This window comes from Lactuca virosa, chromosome 3 (genome assembly GCF_052849685.1).
Source record: "Lactuca virosa cultivar CGN04683 chromosome 3, Lactuca_virosa_CGN04683_v6, whole genome shotgun sequence".
Lineage (NCBI taxonomy): Eukaryota > Viridiplantae > Streptophyta > Magnoliopsida > Asterales > Asteraceae > Lactuca > Lactuca virosa.
This window is the reverse complement of record NC_136428.1, coordinates 437588545-437611746: the sequence shown is the minus strand read 5'-3', so window position 1 is coordinate 437611746 and position 23202 is coordinate 437588545.

Genomic DNA, 23202 nt, shown 5'->3' with positions numbered 1-23202 from the left:
TACCAATGGGTCTAAGGCACCAAGGCCGGCCCATTTTATGATAATTGGTATACTTGCTATGTAGAGGTGTGTGATACGTATGTATGCGTGATATGCGGTAGAGATAGCCTTTGTGGCTAATCGTAGAGACAACCTTTATGGCTGATGGTAGAGATAGCCTTGTGGCCAATGGTAGAGACAACCTTTATGGCTGATGGTTGAGATAGCCTTGTGGGTAATGGTAGTGATAGCCTTTGTGGCTAACGGTAGAGATAGCTTGTATAGCTAATTGATATGTGCCAATGGTAGAGATACCTTTTATAGTTATGTGATATGTGATATGTGGCAGAAGTAGGTTTTATAGCTAATTGATATGTGCTAATGGTAATGGGAGATTTTATAGCTATTTGATATGTGATACGTGGTAGAGTAGCTTTTATAGCTAACTATCACCGTGCCACCCATCACTCTTTGTCCCACTTCTCCCCAACAAATGGGAGTCCGACACCTTCTCCGATACAAAAGCTCAAAGGGAGGCATACCAATACTTGAATGATAGTTGTTGTTGTAGGCAAACTCAGCCAGTGGTATGTAGGTGTCCCAACTTCCCCCGCAGTCCATGACACATGCCCGCAAAATGTCCTCAAGCGTCTGAATCATCCGCACGCTCTGCCTGTCTGTTTGTGGGTGATATGCCGTACTGAAATGCAAGTGTGTGCCCAGCTCCTCATGAAACTTCTTCCAAAACCTGGAAGTGAAACATACGTCTGGATCCGACAATATCGAGACCGGCACACCATGACGCGCTACCACTTCTCGCACATAGATCTCAGCCAATCTCTCCACGGAAGAGCTCTCACTAATAGCAACGAAGTGAGCACTCTTCGTCAGCCGGTCCACGATCACCCAAATCGCGTCAACTCCTCATGCAGTCCTCGACAACTTGGTGATAAAGTCCATCGAGATCTGTTCCCACTGCCACTGGGGAATCTCAAGAGGCTGCAATGGACCATGTGGACGCTGGTGCTCTGCCTTGACCCGACGGCAGGTCAAGCATCTCTCAACTACCCAAACAACATCCCTCTTCATACAGGGCCACCAATAGTCTATCTTCAGGTCTAAATACATCTTAGTAGCCTTGGGATGGATCAAGAACCTCGATCTATGCGTCTCCTCCATCAGTATATGCCGAGCTCCGCCCGTATAGGGCACCTAAATCTTCCCTCAGAAAGTCATGAGTCCTCGGCTATCCGTCACAACCTCAGACACCTGCCCAATCACTCGTTCCCTCTTGCGGTTCTCCGGTTTCATGGCCTCCGCTTGGGCCTCTCGGATGGTATCTAAGACTGGAGTCATCACCGTCATCCTCATACACACATCTCAGATTGGAGCACTCTCTGCCTTGCGGCTTAGGGCGTCGGCTACCACATTAGCCTTGCCCGGATGACATAGGATCTCGCAGTCATAGTCTTTCACCACATCCAACCATCTCCTCTGCCTCATATTTAGATTGGGCTGATCCATGAGATACTTTAGGATTTTTTGGTCCGTGTATATGGTACACCGAACCCGGTACAAATACTGGCGCCAGATCTTGAGGGCGGAGACCACCGCCCCTAACTCCAGATCGTGGGTGGGATACCTAGTCTCATGAGGCTTCAACTGCCTCGATGCGTATGTTATAACATGCCCTCTCTGCATCAACACCGCACGCAACCCGGATATGGATGCATCGCAGAAAACCACAAAGTCCTCCACTCCCTCAGGAAGGGCTAACACTGGGGCTTCACACAATCTCTGTCGAAGGGTCTCAAATGAGGTTTGCTGCTCGGGACCCCAAATAAAATTAATACCCTTACGGGTCAACCTAGTGAGGGAGGCGACGATCTTGGAGAAATCTCTGATAAATCTCCGATAGTAGCCGGCCAATCCCAGAAAACTCCTGATCTCGGATGGGGATCTCGGCACCTCCCAACGCATCACTGCCTCAATCTTGGCCGGATCAACCAAAATCCCATTCTGATTACCGAGGTATCCCAGGAACTGGACCTCTCGTAACCAGAAATCACACTTGGAGAATTTGGCATAAAGCCTCTCCGATCTCAATACTCCAAAAATCTCTCCCAAATGCTCCTCATGCTGATCTCTAGATCTCGAGTACACCAAAATATCGTCGATGAACATGATCACTAATCGATCCAGCATAGGCCTGCACACCCGGTTCATGAGATCCATGAACGCCGCCGGTGCGTTGGTGAGTCGATAAGGCATCACCACGAACTCGTAATGCCCATAACGATTTCTAAAGGCCGTCTTCTGGATATCCTCTTCACGAACCCTCATCTGATTATATCCAGACCTCAAATCGATCTTGGAAAACCAAGCGCACCCTGCAACTGATCGAACAGATCGTCGATCCTCGGAAGTGGATATCGGTTCTTGACCGTCAGCTTGTTCAACTCCCGGTAATCGATGCACATCCGGTGCGAACCATCCTTTTTCTTGACAAAAAGGATTGGAGCTGAGAGAATAACTCATGCATCTCTGATGGCGCGAGGCGATAGGGTGCCTTGGTAATAGGTGTCGCACCCGGAATCAAATCAATCAGGAACTCCACCTACCTCTCGGGAGGCACTCCCGGCAACTCCTCGGGGAAAACATCCGCAAACTCACACACTATAAGAACCTCAGAGATAGAACTCGGGCAACCCTGTTGTAGATTCTGTATCGCTCTGGCAGCAGAGGAGAAAGCTGATCCTGATCGGGTACCTTCGCCATAAACTGTAAGCACTCCGCCACTAGGGTTTCATATGGTCACCATTTGACACTCGCAGTTGATTACAGCTCCGAATCGGCTCAACCAGTTCATACCCACAATGACGCAGACATCACCCATGGCGATCGGTACCAGATCTATCGGAAACTCAACACTAAAAATCTCGAGCACACATCCCCGGATCACATCAGTGGCAAACACCGCATGCTCATCGGCAATAGAAACTCTCAGAGGTCGACTCAACGACTCACGTCTGATACTGATGTGATGACTAAACGCTAATGATACGAAAGATCGACTCGCACCCGAGTCAAATAACACTAAGGCAGATACAGAACTCACAAGAAAAGTACCTACGCAAATCAGAATATAAGCACAAATAACTCAGAATAGAATAAACAAAAGAATACATACCAGCCACGACATCAGGTGCTGCGCGGACCTCCTCCGCTGTCAGCTGGAAGGCTCTCCCACAAACCTTCGGCGCCTCGGCCTTCACGGGCCGATTCTCGGTAGCTCGTGCAGTAGCAGGTGCAGATCCCTGAAGCTACTTGGGGCACTCGGCCTTTCGATGGCCGATCTGGTTGCAGTGAAAGCAGACTGCAAATCCCTTGGGGCAATCCTTCACCATGTCCCCCTCCTTGCCACACTTATAGCAAGATCCCGCTCGACATATCCCTTAATGACCCTTGCCACACTTCCCACAGGTGCGGCCCTTCTGGCCTCCTGATCTCGAATCTGCGAGCTTAGCCCGCTTGGCTGCCGGCTGAGACTGTGTCGGCCGCCGATCCCTCCCCTGAGACTCCGCCTCCTCTCTGGCCTGAGTCTCCAGCTCAATCTTCCTCTTTCGGGCATTTTCCTGAAGCTCAACAAATGATCGATAAGTCGAGTTTGCCACGAACTCTCAAATATCCCTACTCAGAATGCTCAAATACCGGATCATACGTGCCTACTCGGTAGACACGTGTTCAGGGCAGAACATTGCCCTCTCATGGAACATCCTCGTAATCACTGTCACTGACTATGTCCTCTGTTTGAGGAACAGAAACTCCTGGGCCAGCTGTTTCCTCTCCACCGGGGGAACATACTCATCTCGAAACATAGTAGTAAACCTCTCCTATGACACTGCAGAAGTGAAACTGGCTGTCACAAACTTCCACCAGTCCTTCGCTCCCAAGCGAAGCTGGTTTAGCGCGAACCGTACCCTCAAATGTTATGGACAGGAACAAGTGTAGAAACACCCCTCGATATCAAAAATCCATCTCCTCGCGATAATCGGATCCTGAGTCCCATCAAACTCTGGTGGCTTCGTGTTGCTGAACTCCCAGTACAGCAACGAGTCACCCGCCTGAGGCCTGGCAGCAGCTACAACTGCGGTGGCTGCAGCGATAGCCGCCTCGGTAACAACAACGTATCGCTCGTCAAACGTGTTGATCAATTTGGTCTTGATAGACCCAAACATCTCTGGGATGACCACTGGTACCACTGCCACATGGGTTGTGGCGCGTACCCACCATGATATCTCTGAAATACAACACAAAATAATCAGAGATTTGCTCGAGTATACTCACACTCGATCGCTCGACCCTACTTGTTCCTTAGCATCCTAAGGATTCTTACTAGGACTGCTCACTGACCCGATATTTCCAGTAGTACGGGCCCAATACTACCATCCGCACTGCATCCATGTTCATCCCAAGTCTTCCTCCTAGGATTCCAGATCACGAGTACTCTATATCTCGTCACACACAGACTACTCTCTTAGTAGACCTCTTATAAGCTCATTTTAGCTATATACTCGTACTCAAAGCAAATCACAGGTAGCAGTAACCCCTAGGCTAAGGCTTCACAAATTAGGCCACTCTAGTCCTAAATATGAAATACCTAGGCTACTCTCTAGCATGCATAATATATCTCATAACATCTCATAAATATCTCATAACACTGAAAGTAAGGGTATTTTGGGAAAATCACCGTTCGGGCGCTGACTGATTGTACACACTGCTCTTTCTCGGTTTTCTCTTAGAAACTCTTACTCGTTTTAGAAAAATCATTTCTCTTGGAAAAATTTCTCAAATCCTCAGTTTGAGTCCAGACATACCCGAAGGTGCATCTGAATCCCTCAAACCAAGGCTCTGATACCAACTTGTAACGACGTACTTTTTCAAACCAATTTTTCATTTTTAAAACACATAAAACTCATATATTATATTTCATAAAAACCATAAGTGTCTCAAAGTCAGCATAAATCCACAACAAATGTCAAATCCCAGAATCCTAAACATAATCTCGAACAGGTGTGTCCAATCACGCCGGTGCCTTCCCGCGATCCTCGGAAGTACCTGAAACAAATAACACGTAACCCGGTAAGCATAAAGCTTAGTGAGTTCCCCAAAATACCACATTCACATATTAGTCACTCGAGGCTATAACTCTGTAAGACCCTCCGGTCAATGTGTCTCAGTGGGACCCTCTAGTCCCACAACTCTGATGGACCCTCCGGTCCTAACTCTATAAACTTTGAATACACATAGCATAAATCACACAGACACAATGCATTAATATCATAGTACTCAAATAAAGACATAAGACCCTCTGGTCACACATAGATACCACTCTAGGCAAAGTATAGTGAGAAGACTCACCTCATAAGCTAGCTAGTAAAATCTCGTGCTCGGAATCCTCGATCTAGCCTCCGCCTAACATATTAGATAAGTATCTCTAATAAATATCCCACTCTTACTCAAAAACAACAAAAGTTCTCTTACACTCTTTCTAACCCTTGGAATGGGTAAAAGATCATTTTACCCCTCCTTTGTCTCAAATGCGCATACTTGACCCAACCATAAAGTCAACAAAACTCAATACGAGTCAACAGTCAGAGTTGACCTGACTCGCCGAGTACACTCTTGTGACTCGCCGAGTCCACTCGTATCCTCAGAGCTCTTCCTAGGGTTCCACTCAGCTCGTCGAGTTGACCCCCAACTCGACGAGTTATCACGGGGTCCAGAACGATGGGGCAACCCGATCCGACTCGTCGAGTCATCTCATAGACTCGGCGAGTCGACTCATTCGGATTTCTCATTTGGGAACTTGAGGTCAGATCTGCAACTTCAACCTCTAGATTTAGCCTCCTAATACCCAAAAGTCACGTAATGGTTCAATCTTGATGACCATGCATGACATATATTGCTCTATTTGCCATCACTACTCCATTAATGCTTCCAAAACACAAAACTCCTTGGTTGATTCACTAAGGATCTAAACTTTTGGACTCTCTGGACCTCACAAGGTCCATATCTGAAGTCTAAAATCGGAAAGGGGCTTGATGCATCCATAGCCCCATCAAGAAGGTGTTACAAGCCCTAAATCTCAAGAACATGAGATCTAATCATCCTACAAGAAAGGTAAAAGATTTTTACCTTGATCTGAAGCTTGAGATGAAGAAGAAACAGATCTACTGGCCCTCCCTTCTTGATGTTTGAAGAACCTTCCTTCCTCTTCTAGGAAATGAGCCAAAATGAGCACAATATTAGCTATCCTCACCACTCTAGCTCACTATGGATGTTAGGGTTTCTATCAAGGGTGTAAGGGTTCTGGTGAGACGAAATGGAGGCTATAAGTTCCCTTAAATAGGCCGCATGCCCGAGAATTTAGGGTTTCCTTCAGCAACGCTGACTCGGCGAGTCGACTCGTCGAGTCACTCCACAAATATCAAATTAAATGATAAAAATAATATACCTGGGAATCCAGTTGTTACATTAAGAGTCTAGTGCCTCAAGTGTGACACGTCAAATGGTTTACACAACACCAACAACAACTTGGAATAACTTGAGAGAAAAGTCCTTATGCTCAAATTGATGGGTTTTGAGAAAAACATCAATCCTATGGTGTTCATGCAACCCTAATTTCTTGGATCTAGGTTTTCAACTTTGAACATGCAATAAACTTCCAAGACTTATAAACCCTAGATCTAGCACACAATTAATCAAATTAACATATAAACTAGGGTTCAGATATTACCGTGATTGTTACGTAGCAATAACAATCAATTCCTTGGCTTCAGAAAGCTTAGTGCCTCAAGTGTTGCACCTCTAATGGAGTCACAAACACCACTAAGCAACTTGGATGAAGAGGGAGGAGAGAGGAGACACCAAAAACCACTGGAAACCCTAAAGGAAGACTTAGCCACGTTTTTGGGTCTCAAGGGTTCTTTAAATAGGTAGGCAATTAGGGTTATCTAACAAGGAAACCCTAATTTGACAGCTTAAGCCCTAAGCAGCCCATGGACCCCTTTAACATATCCCTTGGACGATTTATAATGGGCTTCCCATATAATTCGTCCAACCTATATATTATTAGGTGATCCACAGCCCAATTGTAATTATCTTATAATTACAACAATAATCCCCTAAGTTTAATTAATCTCTTTTAGTCATAAAATTAATTCTTAATTAATTCTTGACTAATATCAATTAAACAATATGATTTCTCCTTTAATATATTCTTCTCATAATATATTAATAAATCATAATTAAACCTTTCTCTCCTTAATTCATCCTACATATTGCTATGGTGAAGGAAACCCAAAAAGACCATGCTCACAATCGAGTCAAGTACATACCAAAATAGTTATGGACTTAGACACTAATCCAACACAAATCGGCTAGCCCTCTCATATGAACCCCTGGTACCGATTTCTTGAGCCATGGGGTCCTTATATATTGTGGCTATTAGGGTTACACTATGTAACTTATGTCTTTCCATATTCTTCATGCTCCATGGGTCAAAACCTCCATGGAGTATCCATGGGTTTAGCCCAACATGAAGAACTATGGATCATAAGCCCACATATATAAGAATGAATGATTTACACAATCAATCCTCATATATTTAATTAATGTCTTTTGATCACATAATTAATTCCAAATTAATTCTTGAATAATACTAATTAAATAATATGATTTCATATTAATATATTAGAACTTATAATATATTAATAAACCATATATATCCTTTTCTCACACAAGTCTATCCAAATCGTTCCGATGCCATTCAACCCAAATGGACCGTGCCAAGTCGGGTCGAATACATACCAATAATAGTTATGGGCTTAGACATCTAATCCAACAATGCCGAGCTAACATATCACAACAGTAATAATTCCAATAACCAATCAAAGGGCCGACCTTGGTGCCTTAGACCCTTGAGTATAGTGAGGATAACTCACCTGGAAATGCCGATCTGAACTGAAGAATTGAACTCCTGAATCGCTATCTCACCGGAAATCCCGAACTATCACATAATAAATACAAAGTCATTACACAACATAACAATCTTGACTAAATATCCCCACAATCCATCATGTCCATTCTCTTTATTGGGCCAAGGCCCAATGCCAAGTCCATAACCTTGAAAGTCCTTATGCAAAACCCATTATTTGCCCAATTTACCAAATTGGGCCCCACTCCCTAATTGGGCCTAATTCCAAGATCCCTTAACAAGACTTGGCCCAAAACATAATATCTATAAAGTCCAGAAAAAGCCCAAATCCAATTACTCCAAAAACAGCCCAAAACCCGAAGCCCAATTGCCAACGGCCCAACAGAGGATGTACGCGGGGCGTCCTCGTCCTGATGCTGACCACCATCAGGGCGGTTGACCCAATACGCTGGGCGTACTGGATTTACGCTGGGCGTACGTGGCATTTCACCAAAACCCTAATAAGTGCTTAATTGCTTAAGCACTTAAGCCCAAACTCTAGATCCATCGACAACATTTGCCATACGACTATAAAGTCTCGAACTTTATCACTTTGGACGTCCAGAAAGTTCTTAACACATGGTCTTAATCCATTAAGACCTTCCTACTTCATGCATGAGACAAATCTAGCTATTGGGACAACATTTTTATCACTTAGGACCCCTTCTACGGCCTGAAAGGACAGCTCATTTCGTCCAAATCATAACATACACCATTTTGGGACTTTTGGAACAAGAATGCTTCCATAAAGCTAAAATGACTAGATCTATCACATACAAGTATAAAGTTCCAAGCTTTTTTACCTTTTGGAGCTTCCAGGGCACAAACCAACTTCAGATCTACAAGCTTGATCTTCTTCTTCAACTCCTTGATGCAACACATTCTTCTTAAAACACTCAAGAAACACTCAAAAAGCTCAAACACTCATGGAAATGGCTAGGGTTTGGGGAAAACGACTCTAAGCAGTGGAGGCTGGGGGTACGGCAGGGTTTTGTTCTCATAATGTTGCTTATATAGTCCCCAAACCCTAAATATTAGGGTTTCCTTATGCCATGAGTACGCCCAACGTACACAAGTGTACGTCCAGCGTAATAGAACGCGCCTTGTACACTTACCGTACCCTTATGTACGCGCAGCGTACTCCTCTTGATCCCAATAATTGCAATTTAGCCCTTAGACTTTTCATAGCTTCACCCCTTCCATCCACAGGGACTATAAATGACAAATCTTGGGATGTTACACATGAAATGACCAAAATATTAATTAAAATTTACTTAAATAATGCCTAAAAATATGTATAAATATGGCAATATTAATCGCACTCATGTGCCGCAAAGGCAGTGATCTCCTCGGGAGTAGCAGTGTTGACATTCACTTCTTTCAGCTCCTTGTCGAGGACATACTCCTTGTCCTCGTAGCGAGTAACCATTCGAATGTTGCATATCCAATCATTGAAATTGGTCCCGTCGAAAATCACCCTCCCACACAAATTCCTGAGTGAGAATGAGTCGGAAGAGTTCGAGCCAGAAGCGTTGTTGTTGTTTGAGGCAGATTCACTAATTTCCACCATGAAAAACAAAAACAAAAATTATGTTTTAAATATATTGAAACTCCTAGATCCTTTTTAGATTCATTGAAATTTTCAATGGCATGTTTAAATCTCGATATGCCCTTCAAGTTTGTGACTAGGATAGTGAGGATCACAAACAAGGTGTGAATAACCATGCAAATGTACTTGGTGCCCTCAATGTTACAGTCACCTAATCAATGTGTTGGTTAGCCACACACGCTCCATTGATCTATGACAAACATCGAGTCACTCTTATCCACCTTTGCTAGACCCAAATTAGTGTGTCGGTTAACCACACACGCTCCACTAACGTCTTGGCAAGGGTACAAAGTGTAATTTCATGGAATATCATCATTTTCAATTTTTTCCTAAAGTAACTAAGATTGGGAATTTTATAAAAAACATTTAGTTATATTATTAACCAATATACTTTTAATGAGGAATTAGTTGCCCTATCCTACCCGTTCGGCTAACGACCCTCCATCAATCAAGGAAGCGGTGGGTTAGAGTGGACACCCATTAAACTGCCATTTTATAGGCAGCAACCTTATACCCCCCTTATAGATCGGCTTCGTGAATGCGACCTACTATCGGTAAGACTAGCTTAATCTTATACATATATATAATTATTAATCTTATAATATTATAATAGTATAAGGGTGTATTTTAAACATTTCAAAATACTAGGGTTTTAATGAAATTTAAAATTTTTCGAAAATTAATACCTTTTAATTTTAAAATCTTAAATATCAAAAATTTGATTTAATAATTATCCAAAATTAAAAAATTAATTTAAATTATTAAATCTTGGAGGATTGTCCATTAAATTAAACAATTAATTTAACCTATTCCCTTTATCCCCTAAAATTCGAAAATTTTGGATGGGATAATTCAAGGATCTTTAATTATCTATTTAAACAATTAAAGGGATAATTACAAAAGATGACATTATCTTAGTCCTAAAATCTTGGAATCTTATCTTGGGGATTAGGCATTTTCGAAAATTCTAGGGTTAGACAACCCTAATTTCGAAATCTTAATGCCAAAGGAAAGGGTTCTAGAAACCCTAACAAAATTCAAAACCTAGGGTTTTGGAACCCTAATTTCGAAAATCTAAGCCCTAGGGTTTATTAGCCATAAAACTTTTGTATCAAATCTAATATGTATCTATGTTTTCACTATTAGACATAAAACTTATTAACAAAAAAAGAAACCTAGCATGCATCTACTATTTTCGAAAATTACAAACAAGAAGAGAATACATACCTTTTGTTGCTATATAGTAATAACAACTAAATCTTGAAGTTCCTTTCTCTTGAGAACAAGTACCACAATTGTAGTACCTCTAATGGCTCACAAACACACTTGAGTGATGGGATGAACAAGAGAGAGAGAGAGAGAGAGAGGAGGGAGAGTAATAAGCTCCAAAATTTGGCTCTACTAGGGTTTTACCAAGGTTTGACGAATTTTAGTGCTTAAAGGGGTCTATTTATACTTGAGGTCAACTAGAGTTTCAGGGTGGAAACCCTAATCCCTTAGCTTAGGGCCAAAGCAAGTCCATGGACCTCCTATGCTTTAGCCTTGGACGAAAACCCCTAAAGCCTTCTACCATTTTCGGCCCTTGCCTAATAAGGCGATCCATTGGCCCAAAGCCTCAACTATCAAATAATTACAAAACAACCCCTGCATTTTTAATCAGTTCCTTTAATCTCAAAATTAATTCCAAATTAAGTTCTGATTAAATAATAATTAATAATATGATTCCAAATTCACATCTTTTTCATATAATATGTTAATAAATCATATTTATGCCCCAATTTATTATTCTTAATAATAAAGCAGCCTCTCTCCTCAACAATCATCCTGTTTAGTCACCAGTGTGAAGGCAACCCAAAAGGACCATGCTACTATCGGATCAAGTATATCCCAATTATAGTTATGGGATTAGACACCTAATCCAATAGGGTGGCCCTTGGAATTTGTATGAAAGACCATGGGGTGGCTCCTGGCAAATTGTATGCAAGACCAGAGTCTGGACTCTGAGAGTTAATTAGATAAGTAGGGGTAGATTTTATGCTAGTTGTCTTTGTGATGCTTGCATGGAAGACCAGAAGGTGGGTCCTGACACTTGTTTGTAAGACCTAGGGTTTTGGTCCCCCGTCTTGGCAAGGAAAGGCCATGACACGGCTCGTGGCATAATTGCAACACTATGGTTGGCACATAGCACCTCCTATTGTATGCTTGATCTGTATGGCTCGTATGTTATGTATGGTATGTGGTATTTGGGGAACTCACTAAGCTTTGTGCTTACAGTTGTGGTTTATGATTTCAGGTACTTCCGGTTCAAAAGGGAAGGGCCCGGCTTGATCGCAGCGCATACACTCGTGTTTTCCGCAACTCGTGATTTTGGGATTTTACTCTGATAATTGTTTTATTCTGAAATACTTTTAAATGTTTGAATAAAGAATAAATGATTGTTTTGATTATAATAAACTGAAGTTTTTACCATCTAATTTTTAGGGTGTTACAACTTGGTATCAAAGCCTTGGTATGAGGGAATCTGGCATACTCTCGGGTGTGCCTGAACTCAAACTGTGGGTTTGGTGAAATGTTTTTATAAAATAAACGTTTTATTAAAAAAGGATTTCTAATCAAAGAAAGGGGTGTGATGTGTGCAATCGGCCGAGTTCAAGTAAGTGGTTCCCAGAATACTAATACTTGTTTATTATGATATATGATATGATTATGACAATTGCATGCTAGATTAGTGTTGGATAAGGTGTCTAAGTCCATAACTTATTTGGTATATACTTGACCCGACCCGGCATGGTCCATTTGGGTTGCACTTCACCCAAACTGTTTATGGATAATTTTATGAGAATTGTATACTTACGATTTATTAATATATTATAAGTTATAATATATTAATATAAAGTCATGTTATTTAATTAGTTTTAATCTTGAATTAATTATGAATTAATTTAGTGATTAAAATGAAGACTAATTAAATCATGGGCTATTATATTTATATGGTGTGGGCTAATACTCATTTGTTAACGGGCTAAGCTTATATGGAAGTCCATGGATGATCCATGGAGCTTTTAACCCATGGATCCTTGGAAGAGGAAAAGACATGGGTTATTAGGGTTTCACCCTAACCATGCACACTATATAAACAAGCTTATGTTGCATGAAAAAGACACTAATGTGTGTGTAAGTGTGGTGGCCAAAATCAAGAGTTAGTATACTCTCTCATACATTTTCCAAGTTTGTGGTGATTTGTGATTTCCATTTGAGGCATTCACATTATTGGTGCTTGGCTCTCAAACTCCAAGGAATCAACAATCAACAAAAGGTATATAACTCATCTAGTTCTTTTATGTTTAAAAGTACCCCATGCCATGCTAGATAGGTTATAAACCTTGGAAAATAATATTTTGCATGTATCTTAGACAAACATAGATCCAAGGTTTAATAGGGTTGCATGTACACTTAGGAAGTGTTAGAATGCTCAAAATCCAACAGTGGTATCAGAGCCTAGGCTTGTTTGTTTGATACTTGATGCAAAATAGTGATAAAAAAGTCGATTTTTTGCTGTCTGACTGATGAAATCGCCGAGTCCATGGGGGGACTCGCCGAGTTCATGTGTAAACTCATCCTACTCGCCGAGTAGGTTCGTGCACTCGGCGAGTAGGAGCCTCAGAATGCAGTTTTTCGACTTTTGCTGCTGGAAATGGACTAGAAACATTACCCTAAACTGTTTTGGTGTTTTAAAACTTGTTTTAGTTGGTGTAATGGTAGTTCTAATCCATTTACAATGGCTTATATCAAAATTTCATGATTTGTATGTGTTCATATAATTCTTGAAACTTTGATGATCACGTTCATGTTCTTATGAATTTAGAAGATGATAGGAATTATTTGCTGAATTGTTTAGGATTAATTCTTGATCATTTATGTGTTTTAATGGAGTCCATAATTTGTCCTCAAGTTATGGATATCCAAAGGTCACTTCTTTTAAACACATACTTAAAACACATAAGTTACATAAAATGAAGAGTCTTCAGTTTTATGAACCTTTAATTCATAAGTTATGAAATGAAAAGTTTTGGAGAGTTACAAAACTTGCCCTCAAGTTTTGGAATTTGTAAAGTTTCACACACTTTAATAAACTTTAATTCCAACCCTTAGAGTTTTAATAGTTAAAATTCAACACTTATACTATTTATAACATTAATGGTTAATTATTATATATATGTATAAGATCAAGTCGTTTTACCGTTAGTAGGCCTCATTCACGAAGCCGGTCTATAAGGGGGTATAAAGTTGTTGCCTATAAAATGGCAACTTAATGGGTGTCCATTCTCACCCACCGCTTCCTTGATCGGTGGAGGGTCGTTAGCCGAACGGGTAGGACAATGACTTTAAATTCTCATTAAAAGTATAATGAATATTATAAAGTAACTAAACCTTTTATAAATTCCCAATCTTAGTTACTTTAGGAAAATGTGAATATGGTGCTAACCCATGAAATTCACACTTTGTACCTTACCAAGTCGTTGGTGGAGCGTGTGTGGTTAACCGGCACGCTAACTTGGACTAGTAAGGATCACGAAGGGTGACTTAATGTTTATCATAGATCGGTGGAGCGTGTGTGGTTAACCGACACATCGATTAGGAGATAATATTAAGGGTACCAAGTGAGTTTGCATGGTTATTCACACCTTGTTTTGTGATCCTCGGCATCCCAGTCACAAAACCTGAAGGGCACAATCGAGATTGAAACATGCCATTGAAAAGTTCAATGAATCTCAAAAGATCTAGGAGTTTCAAATCCATCTAAAACCTAATAAATTATTTCGTTTTTCATGGTGGAAATTGGTGAATCGTCATTCACCTACCTTCAAATATTTTATAGCTTGGATTACGGCATCCCTCTTCCAAGTTATAAAATATTGTGTTGGGTCCTAGCCTTAATATTTCATATTGGGTGTTATATTAAGGACTTGAATCAACTAACTTGATTTTCTCCCATTGTAGATGTCTGGTTCAGACAACTATGATCTTCCCAAATCGCTTGAAACAAGCTTTCCTCTTGAAGATGGTGTCCCTCAACATCATGCTTCACTCCCCCCACCTCCTCCATTTATTCTCCCTGACCCACAAGCCCGAAGACTTGAAAGGTTCAAGGTCACTCAAGCTCTACTAGAAATGAAACATAAAGATGGAAGACCTGTGTGCACTCATGTCTTAGGAATGAAATCACATATAGACAGGTTGAGAATGTTGGGTGCTGTTATTTCAAGGAAGTTCGCTGTTGACTGGGTTCTTCAGTCACTTCCTGAGTCATATAGTGAGTTTATTAAAGACTACCATATGACAGATCACGACATGACCCTAATAGATCTTTCTTATTTGCTTGTTGCTGCTGAATCAGCAATGATTTGGCGTAATGGTCAAGCAAATATTGATGGAAGGTCTAATTCTCAAACTTCCATGGACATGGACAACGGTAACATTGGAAGTCCAGAAAAGCTTTCTCATCCCAATGGAAGGGGATCGGCCTTGGTCAACCCGGTTGACCAAAAGGTAAAAGGAAAGGCTAAGTCTGTGATTGTCTCGTGTACCATTCCCAAAGAGTCTATATGTTTTTATTGTCATGAGAAGGGACATTGGAAGCGAAGCTGCCCTGAATACCTGAAATATTTGAAAGCAAGTAGAGACAAAATGTTTGACTCGGCTTCAGGTAAGTCCACTATCTAACTTTGTTAAAGTTCCAAATTGTTGATTCTTATTACATGATGTGACTACGTTGCATCTTGAAGTTTAGCAGGATCGAGCAAAAGGAAGGTTAAAATAAGAGTGTGCTGAATCTGATCACGAAGATGGATTTCTATCGCATGGTTCGAGGATCGGATTTTTGAGCTACTACTTAAAAGTTATGATAGATTGCTAGGAAATATGTAATATTATAGTTTTCATTTGAAGATGCATTGTAAGGAATATTTTTCCGCATTTTAATAAAGAAATAAAAGTTTTGTTTAGTTTATTTTATATTATATCCCCTTACAATGGCATTTATGGAAAATTGATGTTTGTATGTTTCTAGCAATATTGGTTTGATTCTCTCATATGTGGTAGTGTCTGAATTTACCAAGTGAGGAAAGGTTCTCATCACCCAAGCTTCAGTTAGACAGAAACTTGGAATCATACAATTTGTATTGTATGATGAATGAGAATTTTCATCTTTGTAAAATTGAGACTAATTCATTGATCACATACATATGTGAGTCAATTGAAGGACTAAGGAATTAGGTACACTGGGTGTGTGCTGGTCAAGGTCCACCACAAAGATCAATTCGTCATGATTTACTAAAGATTAGTAAATATGGTTATACTTATAAGGTTAAGTATAATTCTGTAACATTGGAAAAGTTTCATTGTATGGCAGAACGGATGAGAAGAATCAAATTTGGCAGAAAGATAAAAGTTTCTCAAATCTGAAAAGATGGGAGAGTACTTTAGTATCATGTTTTTATGATCATCTTAATGATTATGAAACCATATCACAAATTCATACTCTAAGGACATCTTAGTGCATTGTTATGACTAAGATGAGGGGTCATGAATTGTTGGAATAGTTAAAATAAAAAAAAATGGATCATACATGTTTTTATGATCATCTTAATGATTATGAAACCATATCACAAATTCATACTCTAAGGACATCTTAGTGCATTGTTATGACTAAGATGAGGGGTCATGAATTGTTGGAATGGTTAAAATCAAGAAGATGGATCATACTTCGTTCCAAAACAACTCTTAGAGTCATAATCCAAGATTGTAACATTGAGTGACATAAAGTAAGGTTTAAAACACTTATCAAATATAGTGTAAAATGTTTTCTACTCCTGTACATTTGAAATTGGTAAGTTGTGATAAGACAAAGACCAACTAAGACCAATTGTGTGAAGTGTTTATCTTGATAAGAGTCCGCACTATTCCTTGAATATTTGTTTTGTCAAGGAATGGTCCTTGACTAGGGAAACTTATATGTCAAGAGGATAGTGGGAGTCTTTAGGATCCTGAAAGGATTTCAAGATATCAAGAGTAAAACCTGAGTTTTATCACTAGCACACGACTTAAGGTTTGCAACCTATTAAGTTGACATAATTCTTGTTTCTGTGTCTGTTCCTATTAAGTTGACTATGCATATGAGTTTTGTTAGTTCTAAACTGTGTGCATAACAGCTTGGAAGCATTGGTGGGCCTTGTGCTACCAGGTGACAAGAAATTAAGATTGAACAAGTTCAATCCATGTAAGGGTAATTTGTCACTAACCTTGTCTTGTGATTATGGTTTTGACAAATTCACATGGATAGAAACTCATACACTATAAAATCTAAGTGTCATAAGGTTTCTCTCCGATTAATGAAAATGATGGTGAGGAAATGCTTTCACTAAGAAGATTTTAAGTAGATAGCAATTATGATGTTTGCATTCTCAAAGTCGTTAGTGGAGCGTGTGTGGTTAACCGGTACACTAACATGGACTTGTGAGAAATGGCAAAGGTCTAAACAATTAAGACTATGATTACGGCATCCCTTTTCATAGTTCTGGAAATTGTTTAGACACACATGTGAGCTATCTAAGAAAGGGTGTACGAATCTAAATTTCAGAAGTCCAGCTGATTTCTAGAAATATGTCAGAGCTAGTGGGAGCATAAGTGTTATGCTGATAATCATCATGTTAGTGGGAGCATGATTACTATGTTTAGTGTTGCAAGTTAGCAATGTTAATTATAGAAAAACAAAAAGTTTCAATTCGTAAAGTTGTAGGGGTTGAAAAAGTTGTTTTGCTATAATTAAGGGAGAGGAAATTATACTTCATTTCAATTCTAAAAGCTTAGATTGAGTTTTTAATCATCTTTAGTCAAGGATATATATATGAATTTTATGTTGGAATGGTTCAACATAAGGAAATTCTATATATATTGCGTTCTCAAATTCGATTATGATTACGACATCCCTCTTCGTAGTCGATTTTGAGAACATGGCAAATAAAAAAAAATATTGTAGCAAAAGACTGATCCAGTATCAGGTCTTTATGTGAGACATCGTGAATCGTGACCCATATGCTTCGGATATAGGATCGATTTCATGTGCTATAATATTTATCCTTTCTAAATTTTCCAAATGCTTAGAGCATTAAGAAGGGAAAAGACTAGAATTGGATAAGACTAAAATGATTAAGCAATTGTCGAGGACTATCTAAGGCTCACCAAAGATTGGTTGCTCAGGGACAGTTGGAAGTATAGTGTTAAACTTTGGAAGGACCATATGGATATACTCTGAAAAGAGGTAGCTCTTGTTCAGATATGATAATCAAAATAGGAATATGGAAATTTTCCATATTGGGAGTTGGATATTAAGAATCTATGAGAAAGTTAGAAACTTTTATGCAAGAAGGATGTTCAAAGCAATGTACCTTGAATATGAGAGTTCGTTTCCATAGAGTTGATCTCCTTTGGAATCCTCTGTAATGACTGATGACAAGGTTTTGGTGACCTTGTGCATAATCATTACGAGAGGATCAGTGCATATAAGTTTAAAATCTAACAGATTTTTGGTAAATCGTAGGAATTGGGAATTCTTACATTTACAATAAGGATTTGGGATTGTGAAATGAGCATCATTGGAATCATGTTTAATTGATCTATTTCACAAAGTAAAGATCGTAGACAAACATAGTGTGCATACTTGGAGTATGGCATAACTATTGTTTAGAAAAACAAAGTGTACATGCTAGGAGCATGGGACGACTGTTGTTTTTGTTCAAGTATTAAGTTGATTATTTGAAACATTATACAATGAATAATGTGTAATCAATATGGTGATAAATAAAAGGTGGTTTTATTTATATTCAAAAGGGTTCTGAGACCATATTGGATTCGATTATTATTGTGTTTCACTTTGCATGTTTTGACTTCCATAATAACTAGGTTATTCTTTCCGAATGATTAAGTTATTCAAACCATCCACAGTCGGTCATATGTTGGAAGTAGATATGAATCAAGACTGTCATGAGTTGGTTGTAGAGGTCTAAGATGTTGGACATGGCTACAACACTCATGAGTGCTCATAAGTTATGAGTATTGGATTCAACCCACGCTCACTTGCATCACTTCATGGAATTTATCTCGAGTGATCGTGAGACGGTAATATCATATAAGTCTTCAAACCTAGAGATATGAGTTGTTACCTATGAGTTGGTTGTGCATTGATTGCATGTAAACGCATCAGTAACTTGATGTTATAAAACGTGCCTTTGTGTATAATTCAACAAGTAGTAGAAACAAGTATATGAGTCGAAGTTTATCTGTTCCTTCTAGTCCTTGGAGGATTAGAAGCGATATCTGGGCCCCTCGATGATTTTGTTTTGACCTATGTACCGGGCCCGGTCAGAACCTAATTGATGTGTTCAATTTAGTTCTTTGTCAAACAAATCGCAAAATCGGGAAACAAACTGATGGACAATAAGTACGACGTTGTTCCATGTATTTGTCCGGCTGATATCATGAGAACAGAGGATTATATGATCACTTATCTAAAATGGCGCTTCATAGTTCAACAGAGTTTTCGAGAGCTACGATTGCTGGTTGGTTCCTGAAGTAACATACGCAAATACAGTTATTAGACTTATCCAAGTAGGAGACTGTTGGATAAGGTGTCTAAGTCCATAACTTATTTGGTATATACTTGACCCGACCCGGCATGGTCCATTTGGGTTGCACTTCACCCAAACTGTTTATGGATAATTTTATGAGAATTGTATACTTACGATTTATTAATATATTATAAGTTATAATATATTAATATAAAGTCATGTTATTTAATTAGTTTTAATCTTGAATTAATTATGAATTAATTTAGTGATTAAAATGAAGAGTAATTAAATCATGGGCTATTATATTTATATGGTGTGGGCTAATACTCATTTGTTAACGGGCTAAGCTTATATGGAATTCCATGGATGATCCATGGAGCTTTTAACCCATGGATCCTTGGAAGAGGAAAAGACATGGGTTATTAGGGTTTCACCCTAACCATGCACACTATATAAACAAGCTTATGTTACATGAAAAAGACACTAATGTGTGTGTAAGTGTGGTGGCCAAAATCAAGAGTTAGTATACTCTCTCATACATTTTCCAAGTTTGTGGTGATTTGTGATTTCCATTTAAGGCATTCACATTATTGGTGCTTGGCTCTCAAACTCCAAGGAATCAACAATCAACAAAAGGTATGTAACTCATCTAGTTCTTTTATGTTTAAAAGTACCCCATGCCATGCTAGATAGGTTATAAACCTTGGAAAATAATATTTTGCATGTATCTTAGACAAACATAGATCCAAGGTTTAATAGGGTTGCATGTACACTTAGGAAGTGTTAGAATGCTCAAAATCCAACAATTAGGGCTAAGGATCTGCTCAGGATTCTATGATACGAGAGATGCCTTTATATTCCTAATTGTATGAGATTTAGAATTTCATGCTAGTATGGATTTCAGATAAGTGGATAGAATGGCTTGATTAGTGTATGCGGGTTAGACTTTCCGTTACCTGAATGTTGCTTGCTTTGTGATTTATGGGGCTCTTAGGAATGTAGATTAACTACTAAGTGAATACGCTAAGTCACATGTTGTACATGTTAAATAATCTCAGAGGGGAGGATCTGACCCTATTGCACAGCTCTTGTTTAAGTCCAATCGTTCTAGGGTTGAGTCTTTTACTCGAAGGATTATTTGATCTATGTTGCATGTGACTGTGTTCATAAGGTAGTTGGTTGCCATTGGTGGGAGCCTTTCAAGAGCTAAGGGCAGGGTGAGTTCGGGAACCTAGGATATGCTTCAGTAGGTTTAGTGGTGCTGTTTAGTGACTTTTTGGTGCATTAGTTTCAGAAGGTGACATAGAGGATTTGGGAGATTCTTGACGAAAGTATTGATATGTGTGGAAGGTAGTATTGGGCCCGGACTACTTAAAGCATAGGATCTGTACTCGAATTATGGAGAGTCTTGGAGAATCTAAGAAGCTTGTGGGAGGAAGACTCTTGGGTATGATATGATCATTTGCTCGATGTGTTTCAGTTTGATGATGAGCACTCAAGGAGGAGGTTCTGGTTCTGGTTCCGAATCAGGTGCAGGTACTGATCCGATTACCGAGCAGATGCGAGAGTTCATCACTCGTAGATTAATCGCGGTATTTTGGAGCAGACTCCTGTGATCTTTGTTTCAGTCAAGGAGGGGATTTCGGAGATATTGGATGAGCGCTTGCATGCGTTCCGTGTTTACTTTTATGGCTATTGTTGAAGCTCACACTCTTTCTTTCTGTGAGTTTTGTTCTTGTGGAGCTCCTGCGTTACATGGGGAGAGGGGCCCATTGCCAGTAGGAGGTGTTAGCGGATTTGGCTAACGTGTTCAGGACGAGTTTCTGCCCTGAGCAGGCGAAGGTCTGATTTGCTTCATGCCTTTTGAAGGACATGGCACGGGATTGGTGGGAGGAGGTAAGACGTTAGGTCGGTGATGATGTTGTTCATGTTATGTCATGGGATGATTTTTCGACCAGGTTTCGAGCTGAGTTCGCATCGGTGAGTGAGGGGCAGCAGTTGGTGCGAGAGTTTTAGGATCTCTGCCAGACTAGTAAGACTGTGGCAGAGATTACTGCCATGTTCCGGGAGAGGGCCTTATTGGTTCCCTACTATGTAGTGGACGAGGAGACCGAGGAGTTTGTGAGTATCTCAGTGTGCAATACCATAAATGATATGAATTCTAGAGCTCGAGAGCGGGAGATCGACTTGGAGCACCGAGGGAAGAGGGGCCAGATCAGGTGCATATAGTGGAGGGTCCCGGGTTTAGACCCAATACTTTGGATCAGCTTATGAGGGGCCATTAGGGCCGGAGTCAGTGCAGTACGTGTGAAAAACTACACGATGGGGTTAGTCATTCTAGGGGTTTGGGCTGCTACAAGTGTGGTAGTGTTGGTCATGTCAGCAGGGATTGTCCTCAGGGGCAAGCCCGTTATGTTTTCACTGCAACCAAGTAGGCCAAAAGAAAGTCGACTTTCCGATGATGATGGGAGGGGCAGTGAGAGCACCTGATCCGATTACTTTGAGGTTCGTTGATGGTCATGAGGGTAGAGCAGGAGCCGCAACAAAGAGGAGTTGTGTATTTCAGTGTCAGGCAGGGGAGGTCAGGACCCCAACAAGTGATGTTACAGGTATGTGATCTAATGCTTTCTCTTCAGTTGTTATCAGTATTTATGTTTTTTGGAATCTTGCATCGCTTCGGGAAGCGTTATATTTGGTTTAATTCTTTATTATTGATTGAATTGTCTCATTAAAGAATTTATATATGCTATTTTCAAGCCATGGATCATTAGTTGGTCAGAAGGGGTTGCATCTTGTTGAGCGGGTTTCAATTTGTTCGGTTGTTATTGTTGGATTAGTGTCTAAGCCCGTAACTATATTTGATATGTACTTGACCCGGTTATGCATGGTCCTTTTGGGTTGCCTTCACCAAAGCAACTTGACAAGGTAATTTGATATGAGAGAGAGGATATTATGGTTTATTAATATATTATAAGAATAATATATTAAAGGAGAAATCATATTTATTTAATTAGTATTAGTCATAAATTAATTAGGAATTAATTTGGTGACTAAAAGATATTAATTAAATAAAGGGGCATAAACTATCAAATGTGTGATAGTTGAGTTTTGGCCTGGGAAACCAAATGGACTAAGGGGGAACGAAATTATGATGAAGGATCATCATATTTTCGTCCAAGGCCTTATTCCAGAAGGTTCCTTGGGCTACTTGGTGGCTAAGGTATCCATTAGGGTTTAGACTGAAACCCTAGCAGCCTGCACTATAAATAAGACCCCAAGGCTCCAATTTTTGGCCACTTGCTTCCAAGAGAAACCCTAGGGCCGAAAATTAGCATCCTCCCTCCTCTCCTAAAGTTGCCTTCTTGCTTGAGGTGTTTGTGATCCATTAGAGGAGTTACAATTGTGACTCTAAGCTCAAGACAAGAAGAAAAGAAGATCTAAGTCAATCTTTGAAGAGGTAAACATCTAGATCTGATGTATTAAGTTAATTTTCGAATTATGTATGCTAGATTAGGGTTTGCAAGTCTTGGATTCAAAGCTTGTACAATAGAGAAACCTAGATCCAAGCATTAGGGTTTGTATGAGCACATAGGATTGTTCTTATGCATAAAACCCATCAGTGGTATCAGAGCCATGATTGCTTTCAGTTGTATGTGATGCTTTAACTATTTGATTGCTGAAAATCGTTTTTTGTGCTAACTGTTTGATGAACTCGACGAGTTCCATGAGGAACTCGATGAGTTGGATGAACTCGACGAGTTCCAATGTGGACTCGACGAGTTTAGCTGTCAGACAGAGGATATTTCAGGATTTTGTTGCTGTTTTGTCATGGGATTAATGCCTAAATCGTTTTTTGAAGATAAAATCCGATTTTTATTATATTTGAATGATTATCCCTGCCAAAACAAAATATAATTTCAAATCTTTTGAATAATAGTTTCTTTATTTGA